This window comes from Lonchura striata, unplaced genomic scaffold (genome assembly GCF_046129695.1).
Source record: "Lonchura striata isolate bLonStr1 unplaced genomic scaffold, bLonStr1.mat Scaffold_194, whole genome shotgun sequence".
Classification (NCBI taxonomy): Eukaryota; Metazoa; Chordata; class Aves; order Passeriformes; family Estrildidae; genus Lonchura; species Lonchura striata.
Window position 1 is genome coordinate 82,507 of NW_027461125.1, and position 21,754 is coordinate 104,260.

A 21,754-nucleotide genomic window follows, 5' to 3' on the forward strand; every position below is an offset into this window, starting at 1 on the left:
CCTTCCCCCCTCCAGCCCCGCCCCCTCTCCGGGACCCCCTTCTCCGGACCGGGACCCGGGGGGAGGAGTGGGGTGGGTGGGGGGGGTGGGGGGGGGGGGCGGGGGGGGGGGGGTAGCAGAGGGGGTCACGTCACTCTGCGCCGTGAACAGAAATAAAAAAACACACGACCGGCGGTCCCTCCAGCGCCCCCCCCCCCCCCCCCCACCCCCCCCCCACCCCCCCCACCCACCCCCCACCCCCCCCCCAACCCACCCCCCACCCACCACCCCCCCACCCCCCACCCCCCCCCCACTCCTCCCCCCGGGTCCCGGTCCGGAGAAGGGGGTCCCGGAGAGGGGGCGGGGCTGGAGGGGGGAAGGCCCCCCCTCCACCCCGCCCCCCTCCCCCGGACCCCCTCCTCCGGAGGGGGCCCACCCTGGCCCCCCCCACCCCCGGGACCCCCTCCTCCGGAGGGGGCCCTTCCTAACCCCCCCACCCTCCTCCCCCCAGGACCCCCTCCCGACCCCCAGCCCGACCCCCAGTGTGATGTCGGGAAAGCCGCACCCCGGCAGTGTCGGGCCGTGTATTAGACTGCAATGGGGGGACCCGCAGAGCGGCTCCGGCCCCGTGTGGGGACCCCAGCGAGGGCGGGGGGCGCCGGCTCCGGCCCTCTGGGCTTTATTCTGCGGCGCCCCGAGCCCCGCGGCTGCGAGGAAAGAAGGAAAAGGGGAATGGGGAACGAGAACAGGGGAGCAGAGCGGCAGTCGAGGGGAAGGGGACGAGGACAGGGGGCCGGTGGGGAGAGGTCGGGGTGTGCAGGGCAGCTGGGGAGGGGCCTGGGGGGAGAGCCGGGTGAAGGAAAAGAAAGATTGAAGGCAGCTTTGGGGAAGGAGGCGGAATGTGTGGAGGGGGAAAGGCATCACGGAAAGGCGGCAGGAGGAACCGGGAGCGCGTGGGGGGGAGCAGGGGGAGGGGGCACGGGGGAGCCCGGCTGGGGAGGGAAGGAACAGGGACACGATGGAGGGACAGGATAGTGTAGGGGTGAGTAGGGGAATAGAGAGGGAGGACAAGGAAAGGGGTGTAGGGGGGCCCGCCCGGGAGGGAGGGAGGGGAGGGCTAGGGGGGAGAGGGAGGGGGGGGGGTTTGGGGGGGGGGAGGGTGTAGGGGGTGGGGGAGGGGAGGAAAGGAGGGTAGATAGGAGAGGTACAGAGAAAAAGAAATACAAAAGAAAAGAAACGCGCAAGAAAAGCAAAAGAAACAGAGATATGGAGCCCGACCGGTCGTAACCTCCCGCTCCGAGCGCCCAGCACCAAATGGCTCCGCCGCGCTCGCCCCGCGGTTTAAATACCCGCGGCCCCGCCCCGCGCAGGCGCGCTGGGGCCCCGCGCACCTGTGCGCGCACCTGTGCTGGCCCCGCCCCCGGCCCCGCCCCCCGCCCGTAAATGGCGGCGGCTCCGCGCCCGCCCCGTGTTCTGTGTGGATGCTCGGACGGACTGCGGCGGGACCGGCGCTCGGAGCTCCGTGCGGGGATCGGATCGGGGCAGCTCCCGGCCTGCGCGGCGTCCGAGGCGCTCAGCTGAGATCGGGATCGGGATTTGGGTCCTGGGCCCGCCGGTGTCTGCTGGGGGAGCCGGGCAGAGCCGCTCCTTCCTCGGCGGGCAGGGAGGGGGTGCCGGGGCCGGCGGATCGAGGCGGGATCGCGGCTGGGATCCGGACCGGCAGCGCCGCGGCCGGGAGGAGCCGCTCCGGGACGGGCGCCGCCGCTCCAGCTGCGGCCGGCCCGGGGCTCGGGTCCCGCCGGGGCTCGGGTCCCGTTCTCGCTGTGGCCGCGGGGAGCTGGGGCTGCGTCGGGGCCGGGACCCCATCGGCACCGCCGCTCCCGCAGCGCCGCCTCCGGCCCCGCGGGCGGACACGGAGCCGCCCCGCAGCCCCCGCGGGATGCCGAGCCCCCCCGCCCCGGTAGCCCCGTGGCCACCGCGCTCCCCTGCGAGCAGCAGCGCCCGCCTCCCCCGCCCCGTGTCCGCATCCCCGGGGGAGCCCCGCCGGACGAGCGGGGCTGCGGCGCCGCGGCCGGGAGCGGCCGCTCCGCCGGGGCCGCTGCTCCCGCTCCGGCTGTGCCCGGTGCGGGGCTGGAGGCGCCGGAGCCCCCGAAGGGCAGAGAGCACCTCCTGTCCTTGGCTCTGCGGGGCGGGAGCTGCCGTGCCCTGCCCGTGGCTCGCAGCGTGCCGAACGCACGTCCCGGCACGGGCACCGGCGCACGGGACAGCGCTGGCACGGACACGGCTGAAGGGCTGCCCGCGGCTCCTCGGCCAGGGGCTGCTCCCCACAGGCACGCAGGGATGCTTCAGCCCGGACAGCCGACAGCGACAGCCGACAGGGACCCCAGGGAACGGCTGGCATTACCTGGGAATGGAGGCACGGGCCGTTTGCAGAGGGGCTCTGACGGCAATCCCTGTTGCCGACCTCCCCGAGCTCCCACACAGCTGCCAGGTATGTTCCAGCCACCCCAAATCTCCTCCCTCTTTTCCAGCCTGAGGCCATCATTCACCAGCAGCATTTCAGCCAAGGCAATCTTCCTTCACGGGTACTAAATGCCAAGCAAGAGCCTCGGAGATGCCTTGAAATCAGAGGTTCGAGTGCGATGATGTTCGGAGATTTCCAGGGAGCCAGCTGGAGGTGCAGAAGGGATGGAAAACTCTCACAGGTGGGTCCCACTGGAGGTGTGCTGCAGGCAGGGATGTGCATCCCTTTCCTGAGGAAAACGGACATGCCGAGGCTCTGAAAGGAGCTGAGCTTCTGCAGGAGAGATGTTCTGCCTCAGCACAGGCCGGGAGCACATCCAGCCACCGCCTTGTCCTGCTTTAAAACATTAACTGGAGCCTGAGCTCCGGGTGGGGAGGGAGCTGAGAGCCGGAGGGGCAGGAGCAGGGATGGGAGATGAGGCTGCTGGAATGTCACCTGGAGCAGCTGAACATGTTCTGTCCCTGCAGGAGCCAAAGCAGATCCCTCCTGGCCAGGCTGGATGGGAGATGAGGCTGCTGGAATGTCATTGGAGCAGCCAGGAGCCAAAGCAGATCCCTCCTGGCCGGGCTGGATGGGAGATGAGGCTGCTGGAATGTCACCTGGAGCAGCCAGGAGCCAAAGCAGATCCCTCCTGGCCGGGCTGGATGGGAGATGAGGCTGCTGGAATGTCACCTGGAGCAGCCAGGAGCCAAAGCAGATCCCTCCTGGCCGGGCTGGAGGGCAGCTGCTGGATCTGCTGTGGGGGAAAACTCCCTGCCCCTGCCAGGAGCGCTGGCTCTGCTCTTCCTCCAGCTCCTGAGCAGTGTCAGGGCCACCGTGAGGGAGTTCAAACCCAAAAAATCCCCACAGCCCACGGAGTGAATGATCCCAGCAGAGAAACGCAGCATTGAAATAAAAATCTTACAGCTCTGTCAAAAAGGCTGTGACATCGCTGCAACGGGATTGCCAGGAACCTTCTGGTTTGCTCTCGGAATGCTCTTGGTTCTCTTTTGTGTATTTTTAGTCCCTCAGTGGACAGCTTGTAGAATTTATTCTGGGACTTAGAGGTTGAGCAGGGTTGGCTCAGGATTGACCTTCACCTCTGGTGCCGCTTTGCGCAAACACAACGTGGCCGGGCTGGGTGAACTCGTGACCTCAGCTTTCCCCTCCAAAATGTCCCTCGCTTATTTCCCTGGGGTGAGCTGGGATTTTGGCCCAGACTGTCACTCCTCACCTCCCCGTGCCCGCGCGGTGTCCGTTGTGTTCCCCACGGTGCCCTGGGGACACCGGCGGGTCCCTTTGCCTTTCTCCTGCCCCTTTCCAGCCCGAGGCTCCTCTGCCCTCGTCCCACACACAGCACAGGGGCACCGAAGGGGAAAGGCTCCAGAAAACATTTCTGCGATTCCTCAGCAATTCTTTCAATTCCCCGGGGAGAGGAGCGTGAACTCACAGCCACCGAGGCCTGACGGGTTCCTGCAGCGAGAGCTCGGCGCGTGTCCGCAGAGGTGAGTGCGGCACCCGAAAGGAAAAAGCGCGGGAGACAAACGTGATTTCTTTTGCTTCAAAGTTATTGCAAGTTCTTAAAGCCCGACCAACTTTTGCTCTTGCTTTTGGTCGGGTGGAGCAGGAGCAGTGGGCAGAGGTGGTGCCATTGATGCGGACGTGCCCGATGCTTTCTGGGGCAGAAAAGGGAGATTAAGCTCGCCTTACGTCAAGCAGCTATTTAAAAAGATTTATAGCTCTTTAAACGTAGCGCCCTTTAATTACCATAATGTTTCTTCCACGATTTTAACTAATTCTCGGTGTATTTTATAAAACTTAAAATAACACCTCCTCCCCATAAAACAGACTCATCAAGCATTAGACAAAAATTCCTTGTGCCAGTCTCAGGCTTCCACATCTAACAGGAGACCCTCCCCGTAAGCAAACAAAAAAATCAAAATAACGTACCAAAACTAGTCCTTGCTAACATTAAAAATACAGCTCGACCGTATCCAAAAAACCCCCGATTTTATTTCTTCCAAATGCCAAATACTCTTCAAATTCTAAATCAAAAACTCTTAAAAAACAAAAACCATTTGTCCAAGCCCACAAAAAATATAAAACAATCCAATCGCTATCCTACATTTAACAAAACCCACTACACAAATTAGTACCATTTGAAATGTAACATAAATAAAAATCTATGACTAAGAAACATATCTCCCAATAAATAAAACCACTCTGTAAAGATATAAGTAATAATCTCAACTCAACAAGCTAAAATTTCTCCAAAACCAAAAGACTTAAAAAACCTTCAATACTTATAAATAACAACATTCAATATGTTAAGTGTTAGTAAAATCAAACAAACTTAAATGTCAATGCATTTAAATAAATACATTAAGTTTCTTTTTATCTATTAAAATTAAGTTTATTATTCCTTACTATCAAAATTCATTCAGTCTAAATTTAAATGTTATGTAATATAACTTACCCTAAATTTTATTAAAAATCACTTCTCTAAACTATACAGTATATGGTTAATTTTATTTTAAAAAAATGAAACTACTCAAATTACAACAACTAAAAGAAAACACTAACAAACACCTATTCAGAAGTTAAAAAAATATAGTGTATTATGTCATCAATTTCATCAAAAATTCTGTTCTTCATTACAATCTCTACTCTTTTTATCTTTCATAAGTAACACCAAAAAATAGCAATTACTATTCATATCATGCTATTTAAGAATTTTACTCTATTTCCTTAATATATATTTTTAAAGTTATCCTAACTCCTTCAAACACTTACTACTAATATACTAATTATATAATAATTTTTATAATAAGCAATATTTATTAAATATTATTATAATATTTACAACCAACTTTCATGTACTTTGTTATCTCTTTATATAATGATCTAAAAAACACATAAAATTTCTAATTCCTACTTTTTTTATTCTCTACTTATACAGCTCTTAAAACAAGTTAACCCTCTAACTAATCTCTACACTAACTCTATAATTTAACCTAATGTTATCTCACAGTTTTAAATATTTTTCAAGACTAAAAAAAAATATATTTTATTAAAAACCTCCTCCAGACTGTTAATCTTATCACTTTCCTCAGTTATTATTACAAAATCACTTCAATGTAAAACCCGACTACAACATTAATTTCTATTTCTAAGTTTCACACTAAGTAATCGCTCTCTCATACATTTTCTCCACCTTCACACTCTCAATATCCAAATCCAAACTCACAATCCTGTCCATAACCACTTTCAAATCTTTAAACAAAAGTTTACTATACTCAAATCTATTCTAAAAACACTTCTAAAAAATCCAATTATTAAATAATGTAATTCATCTTTAATCCTAACATTTTTACTCTTAACTACTATTTTTAGAAACATTATATAAGAATACATTAACATTCACCAATTAAAATTTAAACTAGAACCTAACCCTAACTCTACCTAAATAAAATAACTAACAAGAAACCCAAATATTTTCTACGTCAAAAATAAAATTCAAATAATTTTAACTTAACAATTTAACTTTATCGATATAACAAATAAACTTATTTTTATTTTAAACTTAAAAAATCATTATCCACACATAATTATTTAACTTGCTACTAATTTAACATTTATCAACTGTTAAAAACTCTAAAATAACGTACCATCTTTTAATACTTACTAATGATATAATTTCACCTATGTTACTAATTATAGATGTTATCTAAGTAATTCCTAATTATTGTCAATTTCTTCTTTACTACGTACATTATTTTATTCTTATATTTCTTCATGCTTATAACTGAAAAATTATAACAACTTATACCATTATCTTGCAAGTCTCTATACAATTTTATAAAACAAAACTTAACAAGACTTATTTCTCATGTCAAAACATAAAGTTTACTTATATCTCAACAAGTACAAAAACCCAAGTCAATTTCAATAAGGACCATAAAACCAGATCACACAAAAAACACACTCGCCACTCCACAAATAAAACACCAATGTAAATACAAAGATACACTACACTATGTAAATACAAATGGTAGATTACGCGAGAATTGCAACATACGCCTGACGTCTTGTACTGCACCCACCAAAATATAGAAACTTTAGGTTTTTTTATAAATATAAAAATCAATATTATAAACATCTTATTTAATAACTTACAAAGTATAAAATTCTATCAAATATTATACTTCTACTCTCTTTACTTTATTTACTTTTAATTATATCACTTTACCAATTAACCAACCTAAAACAAACATTTCAGTAACTTTAACTAAAGTTTCAAGTTTAAATACTTTGTATTTATCTAGCGCTTCTCAAAAAAAATCCATTCTTTACCTACTTACTTAATATACCAATAAAAAACATTACAAGTAATCCATATAATTAAAAAGCCCTTACATTATTAGCTCTTAATATAAAAATAGTTACCAATTTAAAACAAAAAAGTCATTTATCCATCAATAGTAATCAAAATATAAAAGTAATTTTAAGCCTTGAAACTTAAAAATGGTAGGATCACATTTTATACCACCTATTACTTCAACAACACTAAAATAATTAAATCAATTGAAATATTATCTAAATAAACGATCTAATTCTACATCCCTTACACTAAATACCTTTCTAACAAATATAAAATATTAAATACGCAGTTTTACAAAAAATCAACAATAAATTTTCTTTTATTAACACACAAACATAAATATAAAAATTGAATAAAAGTTATAAATGCATCTAATCACATAAAATCTACTTATAAAAGTGTACAACTTTAAGAAATATCAAAAATAAGAATAACTAATATAACAATAAATAAAATTTAACACCATAATTTTAAAATCTTATAACAAAATTATACATTTAAATTATATTATTATAATAATAATAACGATAACACCTTCTTTATGTTAATATATGCAACAAATGCTTAACAAAATCCATTAATAATTTTATTTTTTTTTAATACAGAGGGAGAGGGGAGACGTGGGAACGGGAAAACCAGAAACTCCCACGGACACTGAAAGATTTGATCTGCAGCCTCGGGAGAAGCTGGGATTGATGTGCAAGTACAAGACGCGGGCATTAAGCAGGAAAAGAATGAAATAAAAGGCAATCCCTTCTGTTTCTGTGGCTGTCAGTGAGAGCCTGCCCCGGCTGAGCGAGAGAGAAACCGCGTGGGCACGATGGGGAAGGGCTCGCAGGGCAGGGCTGGGGCTGTGTGGGCTGAACGGAGAGTTTGCACCTTCTGACAGGAGGCGCTGAGCAAAAGTCCCCTCGGTGCAGCGGAGCCGAGCGAAGGCGCTGGGCTGGAAAAGCCAAATAAAGGCCGGGGTCAGAAATTCCGGCTGCCTCGGAACAAAGAGCCGTGAGCGCTCCTGAGCCCCGGCAGCTGCTCGCTCTGTGAACCCCCACGCGCCGGGGCTGGGTTTGCCTGAGCCCCGAGTGCCCCCGGCCCAAGAGCAGCCCCGGCCCTTCCCTGCTGAGCGCGCAGCGATCGCAAAGGAAAAAAGGAAACTCTGGCCGGCAGGGCTCTCTCTGCGTGGGTTAGGGCAGGGCCCTGCGGGGAGCAGGGCGCTCCAGCACGGACAGCCCGGATCCAGAGCAGCTCCAGGGCTGAGCAGCGGGCTGGGGACAGCTGGGGACAGCCGTGAGCAGAGCCCGTCAGCCTCCCTCCGGGGCTGGGACTGCCTCGAGCACACAGCTCCTGCCAGGTGTGGCACCTTCAGACTCCTCGCCACAAACGAGTTCTGATCTCGCTCTCGGGGTGACCTGCACCTCCTCCCCAGAAACCGCAGGAATTAGAATTTCGGGCCGCTTTTACAAACTTTACGTCAGCTTTGCAAATGCAAATCCCAGCGGGTCCCTGCTTCCCAGAGCGCCGGTCCTCAGCCATCTCCACTTCCCTGGAAAACTGCTCCAGCTCCAGGCTGTACCAAGGTGAGCACAAGTCTGGAGAGGTCAGAACCCTCACCTGGACCGCTGCACTCGGAGCGAGATCCAGCTACAAATGGAATTCCAGAAACGGCCTCCAAAATGTTCCATAATCACACCTTTAAAATGGCTCCACAGGGCAACGGCTCCCGTGCCAGAGCGGCACCTGCACGAGTCCTTGTGCCAGCCCTGGCGCCCTGAAAAACACAAGAAACCAACATCACACAGGCCTTGTTTGCAGAATTCCTGATCCAAGCCCTCACCTGTCCTGCCCAGCACCGAGGGAAATCTGACACGGTATTCATAGGTAACCTTTGCTGAGAGCGGCCATCACCCCGGTCCTCCAGCCTGGGCAAGGTTTTGCAGCGAATGGACCCAACTTCTAACCCTGGACCTAAATTTCTGTCAGCTTTTGTTAGAAAGATACTGGAGAGTAAATCCTACAACAGATTTAAAACGTTGCGCAAGGAATAACCGGCCCAGACAAAACCAAACCACCCCCATCTCTGCTCCACCCCATTTCTCCCAATTTTGGGAGAAATACTGATAGAGTTTGTAAAGACTCCCCTTCCCTGCTGCACCGTCCTTCACTGCACGTCCCTGTTGAGAGAGAAATGGAACTGGAAACAAGTTTTAAAGGATGAGTTTGTAAATAAGACTAGATACTTTAGAGAAATAGAACTATGAAAGATGCACTCTAATAAGATTCATGAGGGGTAATTTCAGATGATTGGTTTTAAGGCATAGTGTAGCAAAAGCTAATAGGCCAAGAAACGCTTATAATGTATTGTAATTAGGAAATAGTTGGCTTCTGATTGCGGTGGCATGAATTATAACATCTGTATTGTCTCACCCTTCACGTGAGACTGAAAATGAAATAAAAGTTTTTAAAAACACTTCTCAGTTGCCTTATTTCTGGGTCAGAAAAGGGCATAATCTGATAAACTGGTGCGTTGTGTGAGGAAGATTTATCTCTCTCAATGTCCTATTCCATGGCATTTCTAAGTCAGCGTTTCTTATCTCAAATTTTCCATTCAGATACATACTATGTAAACCTCCTGTCAAACTCTGACAATTTTCTGCAAGTCCATTTCCCACAGCAGAACTGCTCCCTGCCCAGCACAGGAGCTGCGAGTGCTGTTGCAGGGCACAATGCCTGAAGGAACACCGGAGCTGTGACATTAAAACCAGCAAAAGCAATTACTAAGTAAAAGAGATCCTCACCTGCTCCAAGAACTGAACCTCTGTGGCTCATCCTCACGGGGTGAACCTGCTCCAGGGAGGACTCTCCACGCAGCCCCCGAGACCTGGGGTCAGACGCTGCCCTACCAGCAGAAGAACAAGGGGTTAGTGAAGCTTTTTGGACACATTCTGGCCTCAGAGTGGTCTGACAAAACATCCGTCAACGTGGATCTTTAATAAAGGCAGCTGGTACCTATGCTTGCAACAGACTTTCGTGTGTTATTTCCTCGGTCTCTGTTCTAATACATTTTGATATTAAAAGTGTTTAAACAAGATTTAACCTGAGCTCTGCACCCTGCCGTGCTCCAAGCCCTGAGGAAGAGCTGGACATCCTCACACTCGCCCAAGCTGAGGCAGCTCTCACGTAGGGACAGAGCTGCTGCAGCATTTAACAACACTTAGAAATCACCCCTGCCTTGAGGGCGTCCAGAGCTGGGAGAAAGCCCTTCCCACCACCCTCTTGGATTTCCCTCCCTGCCCCTGGCTTTGCTTCCAGCTTGGGAAGGTTTGTCCTGGGGCCATTTCAGCAGCACGAAGGGCTTTTCCAACCTCAGGGGTTCCACGGGAGCCCAGTGACTGACCCAGCTGCGCACCCAGGCACACGGATCGATTATCCTGCCGTGAGCCAGAGCACTCCAGGGCATCCTTGGAACAGCTGCGGAGAGCGGGAAAAAGACACAGCTGCAGCACCGATCCCGCTCCCTGCTTTCCCAGAGGGGCAGGAACACCATTTCCTCCCGAGCCTGAGAGCTCCCAGGGAAATCCCTGTTAGGGTGGCACTGAAGGTGCCACATTTCTGGCACCCTTGCCCTAGAACCACGGCCCAGCAGATTTCTGTGGGAGCGGGGATTGTTGCTGCAGCTCAGAAGCTGCACATCCCTAAAGCATTTCCTTAGGGACACGAAGCTCCCCGCGCGCATGTTGTAGTCCAGTTTGTAATTTCAGCGTCTTTCAAGAGAGTTTAAATAGCAATGAGGCGACTCGGTGCCAGCACAGCATTAGCTACGGGACATCGGGAGACTCACCAGACGACATTCTCGGCAGAGCCTCCATTCTCAGCGCTCCAGCTGCAGCGTTCGCATCTCTCACGGACTCCGAGCTCCGTTTCCAGGGCTCCCATCGGGAAACCGGCGGCCGCTCCCAGATGCAAATGCCCAGGGCACCGCCGATCCCAGCCCCTGCTCCCTCTCCCCCCCGGACCCCCCTTCCTCCAGCCTTTACCCCTTTTAGAGCCACGGCCCCGCCCAGGACACAAACGGAGGCTCCCAGGTGCCTCCTGAGACCCAAATCATTCCAGGGGCATCAGGAAATCAAGAGAAATAAACTTTGTAGCCATGATTTCATGTGTTTTGACTCTTCACATGGATAGTCTTAAGCCGTACTTTGTCATCATTTGGTCAGCTCATGAGGTTTTTTAGTTTTTAAAATTGTGTTTTCTCGAGGCAGAGAAACTGCAACTATCTATCTTTGAGTAGAGGAGCACATACAAAATGTCAGGGTGAAAGATTACTCATACCAGTGTGAAAAAAAACGCTAATCGCTTGGTTTTTAAAATTTTAAAAGTTTAATAATAATAAAATGGCTATAAAAATAATAATATCATTAGAGTACTAAAGCTTAGAGTTAGGACAATTACAAGACAATAAAAAAAGTAAAGAATTACGGACGTCCGGATGTTCTCGGACATTAAGCTACGAAAAGCATGACTTGTGAATAAAGGAATCACCCTTAAACTAATATACTTGTTGCATATTTATATATCCTTTATGGTTATGAATGCATTCTATTTTAAACAAGAAACTCTGTTTGTTGTATGTTAATTGTTTCCTTTAATCCCTTGGTGTCTTCGAGTAAGGCCTGAAGAAATTAGCTTCTTCTGATAAGAAGCCATAAATTCCTCTCCTTTGGAAGATTTAGGTGTTCTTTGAAGTAAGTATCTCATTCCTAAAAAAAAAACTTCCCCACCTACATAGTCTCTATTTTAACATTATGTTAGAACCTAAAACTGTATTTAACACACTACTTAAGCAAATGAACACAGCATAACTTTCTAACATTACACTTATAATATTCATTATAGCCTTTGAGAAAAGCCAATCATAAAATATGCATTTTTCACACCAGCAAGGACAAGGAGGTATTGAAGGAGACTGTTGAAGGAGAGGTAAAGTCTTAAATGCTAAAACTGAAGACAGAGCATCACTAAGTCAAATAAAAGATTTGTCTATTTGCTTTTAAACTGATACAAAGCAAGACAAAGTAAATTATTATAACTACTTCAAATCTAGTTGAAAATGTGCTGAGGTGTGCATTAAGACAAAGGTGGAAGTTTACAAGTTACAAATGCTTAAGACACTTCTTGCTAGGGATAGATAGCATTGCATCCATTCCTGAAAGATTTGCATCTCAAAAAGATATGGCATATGAATTCTTAAATTAGACCAACAATGACATGCACCCAAAAAAGAAAAACATTCTCTCTTCTCCCTTTCTTTTCTGCTTTCTTGTCATAGAGTGTGACTAAGGAGAAACGAAAAGAATCCATGAGTGACAGAGCTGATTCCAATCAATCCTCCCCGATGGAGTGATCAAAGGCCAACTGTAGTGGACCAAACAGGGCTTTCCCCTTGGAAGTGTATTCCATCCCGTCGAGATCAGCACAAACACAAGGGATGAAACCGACTTCCCACGGCTGCCATCCAAGCTATGACACTGTAACTCAGTACCACCTGCACATTTTTTTGCTTGAATCCTTAAAGTAATGATTCTCTCCATCTCCATCCCTTAAAATCCAATTCTGTCAGCTTTTCAGTGTTCAAAAATGAACTAGTTAAGATAGCACTGAGGAAAGAAAGAACACAATAAGCATATTTTATTGTGTAAGTAAGTAGATTTGAGATGGAATTACTAAAAGGTAAGCATACATGGACCCCCCCCCCACACACACAGTTGTCTTTTTGCAGTTGCACTTAAGGATTGTACTTCAAATATGGTTACACAGATATCTTCCCCCCCTCCACATTGACTGCCTCTTAATATTAGAACCGAATCTGCCACAAAATTACATGAAATAAAACAGTGAGAAACATACTTGAGAATGACTGTTGTTTACAAAACAGGTAATTTATAGTATACAATTACTGATAAGGTAGAACAAGAGTTCAAAAACTGGACTGCTTTACAAAGCACTTCTTCAAACATCAATTTTGGATTATTGCTGGAAGGTACTAAATGGTCTGTTATAGACTAATTTACAGACATTCATAGAATAGTGAAAAACGCATGCTTTAGAAACCTGGGACATTTCATGCCTTTGTGCTAGCAGAACATGAAGTGATTGGCATTTTTCAATGTAGGTTAGCAGCATTTAGAGTTTTTATTCTGGTGTACTAACTGATTCTACGTATTTTTTCTCTTTTTTTTCAGGTGATTTTTCATCTTCAGGTTTAGTCCATGGAGGGCTGTGAAACTTCTGTAAAGGTAAAAACATGGTGTATAGAATACATATATACATAAACAGAAATAAAAAAGTCTGTTAAAATTCCATGGCAATGGAATTGTCCCTAGAAAAGGGTCCTGATCTCTAAGAAAGCATCATTAACAACCTTCACAGTGCAAAACCATACAAGTCTGATGCTACATACAGCTTCATATCACTGCATATTTTATGTATATATGTATGAAAACAACCACATAGGTATTTAATATTTAATTATTTTGGATAACTCTCCTTACTCCTGCTTCCAGGGCTATACACATCACACTGTCAAATTAAGTAATTTGACTACTAATTCATTTGACTACCAGCTTTCCAAATATTTCATAGTTTGCAAGTTGTTACCAGCCAGAAATCATTTTGAACAGGTCAATTGCAATCAGACACAGACAAAGTCTGAATTAAGTAGTCTTCTCTTTTGAGACAGAACTTGGTGAAGAATGTGTAAGTATACTTTAAGTAACTGAATCTCATGAGACTTTTTAGTAAAACCCCACAAATTACTCTGGAAGAGAATACCTGAAAGCTTGTCTCTGTTTCTGCTGCTTCCAAACGAGATGTTGAATCATTACGATTCCCCAGACATGTCTTGGCAACCTGTCAATAGAAATGTCAGAGATAACTACTTCATATTTTTTCCAAAAATATTCCGTTAAAAAAAAAAAAAAAAAAAAAAAACCCAAAAAAAAAACCACCAAAAAAAAACCAAAATACCAAAAAAACCCCAACAACAACAGCAAAAAACCAACCCAATTTGGGTCTTCTTTTAAGCCTACTTAATGAAATGGAACTAAGTTTTCATAGCTAAACTTATCCCAGACTCCCATCATCCCTGTAACAGTCTTCAACAATACAGTCTTGTGACAGCGAGTTTAACAACTTCATACTTACCCAGCTTTTTTTCTTCGTGTTTAAATCTCATCACCAATAGTGAAGTTTACTTCTACAGGTGGTCCTAGGGAACAGAAAATTAATTACAAGTGCCTTTTATGGGTGAGGAAATAGTAACAAACAGTAGAAAATCAGCATTAGTTAGAACTTCTCTATTACTATTCTCTTGGCTATACTCTGGATCTCTTAGGTATAATAATCCCTGAATAGGAATATAAAGTCACTGAATGGAGAAGTCAGGTGACTCTCAAGGCAGAAAATCTTGCTGCATTACTTCCTGTCATTTTATTCAAGAAATAATGTCATATTCTTTGCCAATATGTTTTTTAATATCTGGGAAAGCAGAGTTGCACAGCATAAATAAAATTAATTACAAAGTGGATTTTTGAACTAAGGAGATCTTCAGGTATGAAACCAGAGATTTGCTCAACACTGGAAATTCTACTGTATTTAAATCCAAGTCCCTTCAGGAGTAGGATTAAGGATGCAATAAGAAAAGGAACTGAAAGATTAAATGCAGTCAAATATTCATAATACTTGGTCATTGCTCTAAAATGAGTTCACATTGGAATTTCTCTACTTGTTTTGCTATTAAAAGTGACACATTTAAATGGAGTGAAAACTACAAGGTTTTTTTAAAGTTTTGAGTCAGCAAGACTCTTTCCAGTGTAACAGTGGGAGGGGTTTAGTCATGTTTAAGCTACTGAAGGCAGCCTCTGAGATGATGCAGATGGATTTGATGTGGGGAACTCTTTCTCATATTTTCCCACTCTAGACAGTAGAAATAAAAATTGGATTCATGTAGGGAATAATCAAGGCAGTATTGATTAAAATAAAGTCTATTGATAAAGCACCTACTCCTTTTATGACAAAAAATCAAACATCAAACAAACACGTGGTTTATGTCTTAGATAAAGACTAAAAAGTCAGATGACAGGGTAGCAATTTTTCGTAGTCTTGAAATACTTCAAAACCTTATACGTGTGGTCCTGTCAAAACTTCCATTTAAATTATTTACTCTTAATTTAGATTTAAAAAAAAATATTCCAAGCTGAATTATCCTCAGAAAAAATGAAGATTTAGGTGACTTCTAGGTGTGTGGCTTGAGGACAAAAGATACTCTAGGTCCAACAATCAATAGTATTGCAAAATGTGTAATAAAGAGGATAGAAATAATGCTAATTAAATATGATAATTTACATAGCCAGAATTTTCTCTGACTGTACCTACTAGAACATGAAATCAGGTGACCTATTTCACCAACATCATTTATAGGAGATAGGAAGCAAAAACTATTAATTGCATTAGTAAAGCTAAAGGTCAACTTCTTAAGACATATGCAAAGGAAAAAGAAAAAAACAACCCCGGTCTGCTTTAGAGAAAAGAAAAGTGAACAATAAAACAATGCTGTATGAGTGAGTAGTCTTGCAGTGTCTTCATAGGCCAGACAACAAAGGCTATCTTGATAGGAAAAGAGCAATAAAGATTAAGTCTGTACTATTTCACATTTGTTCACTCAGAGATCTTCTCCTTTTAGTAGCACACCATATGGATCACTGTTGGAGAAAGACAGGGACTTTTTCCTAAGGATGTCTTTATGATGTTAAAGCATAACATATTCATTATTGACTCCTTATCACTGTGAAACATTGTATATCATTACCAAATAAATTACAGCTTGAAAACAACAACAGTTCAATAGCCAGGACTGTAACCAGCTCCTGTGGACGAGGTGCAAACACACACACACACAGAGGGCTGGGTTTAACAGAACATAAACTGAATCCCACACACATATGACCTCAGGCATATATATATATAAATACATACATATACATACACCCCCACCTGTGTGTATTTATGTGTTTTTATATGTCTATATCTACATGCATATATAAACACATAAATATGCAAACACGCATAACACATATATCTTTGTGTCCCTCAGCTAAAGATCAGTGACAGAATATAAACTCAATGAACTAGAATACCTTCCACACCCTTAGGTGACAAAGGAAGCAAAATATTAAACTTCGGCTATTGTTGTTAGTTCCCTCTATGCCAAATAGTGGATTGTTTTGTATGTTTGTCCGTCAGATTTCCTCCCATGAGAGGTACAATCATTACCAATGGACAGAATGAGAGCTCGACATGGCAGAAACTATCAAAAAGCAAAAACTATTTGCTGTGTTGCTTTCCTCAGCTTAGCATGCAGCCCAATTAACAAATTATCTGTGTGTGAAATTATGGCTATAAAATCTGCATATTGATTGGTCACGTACACAAAATTTGGGAAGTTATGGTATTCAATTGTCCTAGTAAACAGCACTGCAAAGCTGGAGAGCTTCACAGCTGGATGTATAAATGACAAAGGTGGATAAACAAAGGGTGCATCTTTATTACTGTGAGAACCCCGGCCTTGCTCTGGGGTCTCATGTGGTGGTGAAATTCCTCCTCCCACCCGTGCTTCCAAAGAAAAACTCCGCAGGCTTTAGCTGTTCGGTCTCAAGGCAGTTTATCGCTAGTTATCTAACAGATTATGTTCTTGGACTGCGGCTGTTTGATCAGCGGCCTGGGTAGAGGCACACACACCCCCTGACATCCTCTCGATCTGCTGCCTTCTTCGTCTCCCTCTCCGCCCAGGGCTGCTGCTATCTTTTATAAGATATATTACGTATAACACGTTTATAATTATTCCCCAATACCTACTACCTACGTTGCCAAGTGTTTTTCTACTCTAAACCAATCTGTGAGTGCCAACATCACCAAGAACATGGAGGTAAGGAAAAAGAAGGAGGAAGAACAGGATCAGCCCACTTTCCTCCATCTTAGAACTTCTGACCCCCATGTACATGCGTTAAAACCCCCCTGTACAATACTAAAAAAATTTCCCCTCTACTTTGTAACTACTTTTACTATACTATCTAACCTTTTGTGATTGCTTGTTCCACCTCCAAAGTTGGCAATTCATTCCATGGCTCAAACTCAAAATCACAGCTGTTTTTCAGCTGTCTGCCAGGGTCTAGAATGCCTCTGACCAAGGCCTGGAACCTCTAAAAATGTCTGAGAGACATTTTGAGTTCCCACATATTAGAAAAATTTTAACACGCCAGTCAGAACTCAGCATGTCCAGTGGCTATTGAATCATGCAACTTTACCTGCGAACAGCTGAACCATGTAAATATAAGTATTTTCTACGGCATCAACTCAGCAAATCAGAACTGGCTTTATGGTCAAAAAAACCATAACAATTTAAGGTCAAATAATCAATTCACAAGTGAACAGGAAATCAAGTTTAAATAAGTGGTATTATAACAGTTTTTGCAGTTAGAAAATCATTCTGCTGCTCCTAAAGAGCATCATCCAGATTTAGTTGACCAGACATTGGAGTTTCAGTGTTCCTGTGCATCACTGCTCCTCTTGGCTTCATAGGGCACAAAAAGCAGATAGGGAGGTTGTTTGTAAAGCACGATGGGGGAGAAAGTACTGGGTTAATTCTGAAGAAAAGAAACCAGATACAGGAGAAAAGAATGGTGCGGTTAGATCAACTGACAAACTAGTTATCTTAGTTGTCAGGTTAGGTTCACAGTTTACTCAAAGACACGTCTTATCAGATTTGCTCATGAATTTGTTACAGATCTGTACTGGGAGCTGCTTTAATCACTGTTTAGAAGAAAGATACAGAACAAGAAGTATGTGAAATGTGCATATACCTTCTCAGAAGACACCTCTGCAGTTTTTCATACGCTTTTCCTGTTTTAGATCAGTGTGCTAAGGGGATGGTTAAACTCAGATGATGTAACTTCTTATGACCTTCCTCTTCCTAGTCCTCATTTACAGAATCAAATTTCCTTTAAGGATTTTATTGGCTTGAAATTTCATTATAAAAATGGTTATTTTTTTCTCTTATTACACCCTTTGGAAAACAATTGGAGAGTGCAATTTGATCAAAGCTCTGAAACAGATTTAAGAAAATAAAGCAAAATGCTGTAGTTGCTTAGAAACGTATACAATTTTGGCTCCAATACAGAATACCCTTTGTCGTTGAATGATTAATGAACATAGAGTGTTTTTTTATTGCAGGAAATTAAGGCAGTAAATAAAAAGCACTACCACTTCTATTTATCAGAGAAGATTCTGTAAGGACAAAGCAAAAAATCTAATAAGAGAACAAAGAATAATTTTATAAGTTCTTTGATGTTGTAGCAATACCAAGCAGGTAGTTAAAAATGAGATGTTATATGCATAAGAATTCTCTGACACGAAAAGGCAATTAAGTAAATTATGGTGTAAAAGCCATAATCCCAAAAGCTTTTGGGAAGACAGAAAAGGGAAGGAATACAGGGGGAAAAGCTCTGCAGAACTCTGGTTCTGCACAGAGACTTTCAGGAGTCAGACATAAGAAAGCATCTCCGGATAAGGCTAAGAAAAAGTAGTACTGACAAGATGCCTCTAATAAAGTACAAATAATAAAAAGAATGGAAACTTTTACAATACCAAAGGTAATTTGGAGGGGGGGTTTTGATGAATTTCAGATGCTGTATCACAGGATATTCTACCTACTTCTGGCTATTGCTGGTCCTATGCCAAATTTCATTACAGATAAATATCAGCAGCGTCTAATTTCCAGATTTGCTACTCTGTATCCCATTTGCCAATAACTTTTCATTTTTTGTATTTCAGTATTTGTTCTAATGTAAATGACACTAATTACTCTGAACAGGCATAAGCCCCATAAATACAAAATTGCAGAAAGATCACAAATTTAAGATAGAGATGCTTAGCCATACAGACTTAAAAATACCAGTTGGAACCAGCAACTAACCATTTTGCTTTATTTTTTGCCTCAGTATCTATAAGGTTGCATGTTCTTCTCTAGTTAGTCTTCACTACCTTAATTCTTTCTAAATAGAAATCACATTTTATTTATCAGAGACACAATAAGAGGACCTTTGTGAAGTTCTGAGAAAGGATTACTGAAATAATAGGTTTCTAAGCAATGCAGTTTCTAGTACATCTTCACAAATATTACTTTGAAATGCTGCATTACAACCTTAACCATCCAGCCTTAATCTTCCTTCATTTGAATGCAAGAAGCTGTAAAAACTTCAGAAAAAATGACACAGTCAAGTAATGAAAAAAACAATTAAAACTCTTCCTAAGTGTTGCATTTTCTCCAAGTGATAGTGTTCACAGGTACAAATGGCAGCTTTGACTTACCAAAGAATTAGGATCCTTTGGGTATAAATTCCTTCCGGTACTTTCAGAACTTAAAGTGGTATTTCTAATGCCACTATATGTAGGCTAATTGTAGAAAGAAGATTTTTATTTCAGTTCTCAAAGCTAATAATTTGAATTCCTTGTGCCTTTCGTCTCTCTAGGTTAATGTGAGATGATGATGATGATGATGAAGAAAAGGTTGCTAACCAATGTCATCACCTGCACTATTTTTATGGCCTGTTAAGATGGACAGGGTGTCTGTCTGCTGATGGACTAAACAGTTAAAAATACAAGCTGTTAGAAGGACAAAAAACAACCACCTAAATAAGTAAACCACCATCTCAATAACTAAAACCTTGATTTTATGGAAAGGTGAATCTTTTAGGTGTCTTTGATTGCAATACTTGATGCAGAAATTAAATACTGGTTTGACTTTTGAAATATATTACCAGTTATTTTCTTTCCCTTTCTCTTTTAATGTATTCACTTCTGTATAAAAGAGCTGTTTAAAATGTTTGATACAAGTATTTAGCCTAAGAGGAAGAAAAAGAGGAGAGAGTGAGGAGGAGAGCGTAAGAGGAAGAAAAAGAGGAGAGAGTGAGGAGGAGAGCGTAAGAGGAAGAGTAAGAGGAGAGAGGGAGGAGGAGAGCGTAAGAGGAAGAAAAAGAGGAGAGAGTGAGAAGAAAGAGGAGAGAGTGAGAAGAAAGAGGAGAGAGTGAGAAGAAAAACTGAGAAGAAAAGGAAGAGGAGAGAGTGAGAAGAAGAAAGACTGAGAAGAAAAGGAAGAGGAGAGAGTGAGAAGAAGAAAGACTGAGAAGAAAAGGAAGAGGAGAGAGTGAGAAGAAGAAAGACTGAGAAGAAAAGGAAGAGGAGAGAGTAAGAAGAAAACAAAGCAAGAAAAAGAAGAGTCAGAGATAAAAAGAAAAACCAAAAAAGTCAGATTAGAAAGAGAAAGGCAGAGAAAGAGGAAAGAAAGGTGGGGTAAAGAGAAAAAGAGTGAAAGACAATCAGAAAAGGAAGCACTTGAAATGAAAGAGAAAAGCAAATAGAGAGACAAGAAAAAGAAGAAATAGAGCTGAAAACCTACAGGAAAACAAATGGAGAGACTGAACACAAGGTAGGGTTCAAGAGAGAAAGAAATAGAGAGTTAGACAAAAAAGTTAAAGTTGGACAGAAAAGGAAAAAGGGTCAGAGACAAAGACAATGATAGCAAGTGTTAGAAAGACAAAGGCTGACAAAGAGAAAAAAAAGAAGAAAACATAGTGAAACCTAGATTGAAAGAGACAAAGAGACATGGGGAAATACATGTAGAGGAATGGAAGAAAATAGACAGGGTGAGAAGGAAATAGGGTTAGAGAAACATAGAGATGTCTTAGAAATGGAAACAAAGGAAAACACAGCCAGAGACAAAGAGTTACACATGGAAGGATAAAGTGAGGAATAGACTAAAGAGGAAAGTAAGAGGCAAAGGGAGAAAAAGGGTGAGAATGATACGACTCAACCACACCAAAGAAAGACAGGAGATGAATGGTGGGCAGGACAGAGGGTAAGAGGCATCATTATTAGGGCTGATTAATCTTTATTCCCTTAATTTAAACTTCAGCAATACACAGGGAAACAATGCATACAAATGCAAGTACAGAGACAAATACAACAAAGAATACATCATACCTAGGCACACAAGTACAAGTCCAATTTACATACAGCAAAATACATCAAAATACAGGAACAACTGCAAAGACAGAACAATATAATGTATTACAAGGAAAATACATATTGACACAATATAACCGTGTCTCCATTTCAGAAAAGTCCACAACACTTTTATTGTTATGACGCACCCGGAACAAAAACGGCGCAAAACGCTCCGCCGACGTGCACGCCCCCTTCGCGTTACGCACAAACTCACATTCACGGCAACTCGCTCCAGAGACTCCCAAAAAATCCTCCTGCCTGATGAAAACCCCCCCTGAAAGGCAAAGGCCATACACACAAGGTTGGAACTGCTCCACACACACACACACACACACACACAGCTGCAGACACAAGCACACACAAACTCTCACAGACAGACACAGACAGTCACACTCTCACACATTCTTCTGCTGACACGCTGGCTGCCACCCTTACGTGAAACGCTGCACTGAAGAATATGCTTAAACGCTTCTTCTGACCGCAGGACCTCCATGTCAAATGGTAGATTCCAGGAAATTCTGTAGGGACCCGGGGACCTACGAGACAAGGGGAGGCGGTCAGTGACTGACTATCTGAGAGCTAGGAGCTATACCAACTCTGGGCCCATCAGTGTTGTACCCCAAACCCCGTAGAGAACAGATGAACGGCAAAGCTTTATAACTGCTCTACCTGAGCGTGACTACGTGCCCGGGCAAGGCAGCTCCGATCACAATTGCCACAACAGAGGTGCATACAACATAAGCCATCGTAGGTACATACAGTATAAGCACAAACAACAT

The 21,754-nt window shown here is 43.6% G+C and overlaps 3 long non-coding RNA genes across 6 annotated transcripts in view; 1 reads left to right on the plus strand and 2 right to left on the minus strand.

Moving 5' to 3' along the window:
- Positions 1-21,754, minus strand: part of LOC144248615 (uncharacterized) — a 104,200-nt gene that overhangs the window by 56,038 nt on the left and 26,408 nt on the right. The window lies entirely within an intron of this gene.
- LOC144248614 (uncharacterized) lies at positions 3,422-7,622 on the plus strand. Its single transcript, XR_013341912.1, has 2 exons — positions 3,422-3,987; positions 7,469-7,622. It is a non-coding gene; the product is annotated as an uncharacterized LOC144248614 (long non-coding RNA).
- On the minus strand, positions 11,215-21,710 carry LOC144248611 (uncharacterized). 2 transcript variants are annotated; one of them, XR_013341908.1, is made up of 5 exons: positions 21,411-21,710; positions 14,061-14,124; positions 13,689-13,766; positions 12,969-13,145; positions 11,215-12,514 (listed from the first exon to the last, which is right to left on the minus strand). It is a non-coding gene; the product is annotated as an uncharacterized LOC144248611 (long non-coding RNA). The 2 variants fall into 2 exon arrangements; XR_013341907.1 differs by having other exon boundaries at positions 11,215-13,145; positions 21,411-21,708.